Genomic DNA, 2,500 nt, shown 5'->3' on the forward strand with positions numbered 1-2,500 from the left:
GTTTGTTCCAAATCATTTTTTGCTGTTCACAGGAATGTATGCATAATCATTGCTTTATACAAAGCTGACTCTAAAATATGATTTTCCATGACAGTGACCAATGTCATTTACCTATGGTGTTAATAAAACTAGTATTGTATAATTTTTAGCGTTGTCCACTTTTAAGCCCGACATACAATTGTCAAGTGAACTATGTTAGCTTCAGCTCATTCCTTGATTCGATCTGACCCTTTATCACTAAACCCTATTCTTTTCATTTGCAATTTTCCTGTACATTTTTTTCATACGACAACGACAAAGAGTTTTACGAGTAAATATACAAATACATGCAAAAGGCCGGCCAAATAAGCTCCTCCCCCTGCTCCTAATTTTTTGGTTGCTTTCACCCCAAGCCTCTACACGACTGCCTGTTAGCTAAAAGGAAATTTGAAAGACTGCTATGCAGGACACCTTTTCTTTTTCATTTTCGGTTACCCTCTACAATTTTTTTATAAGTATGTAAAGATATAAAAAAAAACACAAAGGTTTTTACAAGTAAACTGTTTTTTGTGTAACAAACTAAATATATACATATACTTTGTTCTGGCAAAATGGTGGCTAAGAACGACTGAATATATACGTACTCGGAAATAAAATTACGCTGTTTGGTTTCCCGTTAAAACATTACGTAAGAATGACGCCTGTCTGTTCAAATTGTGACAAAACCACGTCACAAAGTCAAAGCAAAACAGAAAAAGTGTAATTTTCATAACCAACTTACAATCTCTCCATTACAGACAGTAACAAGGGCCATTGCGTCACTGCTTGATGGTGTAATTATCCTTTTTACTGAGCACTGGCATTCATGAGTCATTTCCTTTATTTTTGACATTAGAACAGCTTTGGAATCTCTAGATGTAAATAGGAGCTCAAAGAAAGTACAGCTTTCCTTAAGCATGGAAACAGTAAAATAGTTCGATTTTTCTTCTTGACGTAGTCACACAAGTCATAAAAGTCATAGACAATCGGATGCGTCAAGCCAATTTCTGTTACAACTGATTCGAAGGTGGTCATGTGACTCACTTCTTTCTCGTCGATTGATTCCTCGTCAGATTTATCGTCACCGCGGTGCTTGGAGACGGACCTGCCCGTCTCCTTCTCGAGGAGGACAAACGGAAGAAAAATCCTTGTATTTGGGCTTCGGTTAGCCACTCTTCCCGGGAAAACAGGCGCTCCCCGTTTTACCTCTTCGCTTTCGTCATATCTTGCGAGACTTGTCGCGGATCCTCTCTCCTTCCAGATTGTTCACCAATTTCAAACTTGGAGGTGAGATACTGCCTTACTTTCTCTAAGAAGCGAACAGCGCCACCGTTTGGTTTATTGAGTGCTCATCCTTCACTTAAATTCGACTGGAAAGGTTCGCTACCTTGTCTCTCGATAACATTGGTACTGTCGTCTTCTGAAAGAGTAAGGGGTGAGAATTTTTCAACCCAGTCTCGTTTGAGTTTGTCGCACACACTCTCTGTATGTTGTCCAACAGATATGTGCAGCTCCATTTCTTCGACAGATTTGAATGTCCTAGCACATGCTGGTTCTGGGCATTCCAACACTAGCCCCAATTCACAGCTGCTTTCCGCATCACTACTGTCATGCGCGCTTCCATGCGTTACTGTCGGAGTGAAGCCAAAATTCTCCTGTTCTGTTGTGAGATCGGTGCCGCCTTGATGCTTAATGTAAATTTCATCCCACGGAATGAGTTTGCCAGGACCAACTTGGAATGCCTTCCACACTATGAGCCCGTCTTGTTGATACAAAAAGTCGTGCATGGGACTGAATTGCTGGAGTTTCTTGATATCTAAATCTTTCTTGGTTTCATTTACGCGGCATACAGCTGCGGTACATAATTGAACTGGCCTTTCTTTGAGCGCCGTGTGCATATCACTGTCAGTGAGAACGTCATGGCTCTCGTTACAGTATCTCCTTATGGCACCTTTCAAGGGGCATAGGATCCTGTCGCATACGTCTTTTCCAGACTATGGCTCAGAAAAGTCGTATCTCTGAAGTGACACACCTACACGATCTCCAACATCACGGGCGGCAACAATAAGCTGGCTATTGTGGTGACAACCGGCTTCATCTGATTTGAGGTAAGCCTTCTTTATCTTTGGATTTGAGGAGCGAACGGTGATTAAGAGACTCTCCAAGATGAACAGCACAGAGAACCAATCCGCTGAACAGCTGTTCAATAGGTGGTTGTAGAACGAAACGAAAAAATTCCCCTTTCCATTACTCGTGATAGCACAGTTAACGTACCAGTCCATTCCCCTCTTAGCATACCAATCGCACTGCTTTTCAGGAAATCGCCGCTGTAAGAACTTCATTGCCCAATCCATCACTATAAACACGGAATCTTCTGTCAGGTTTTGTATGAAGTTTTGTTTTGCGATATCTTGGTTTTCGCATCGGAGAATATGGCATTTCCATTCGTTGATGAAGTTGACGGACTCTCCAAAGTCATACA

The 2,500-nt window shown here is 41.5% G+C and overlaps 1 pseudogene; it reads right to left on the bottom strand.

Annotated features, from left to right (window-relative positions):
• Positions 1-2,500, bottom strand: part of LOC149098532 (uncharacterized) — a 2,688-nt pseudogene that overhangs the window by 158 nt on the left and 30 nt on the right.

Source organism: Orbicella faveolata, unplaced genomic scaffold (genome assembly GCF_042242905.1).
Source record: "Orbicella faveolata isolate gen_17 unplaced genomic scaffold, um_ofav_v1 contig_46, whole genome shotgun sequence".
NCBI classification, from domain to species: Eukaryota; Metazoa; Cnidaria; class Anthozoa; order Scleractinia; family Merulinidae; genus Orbicella; species Orbicella faveolata.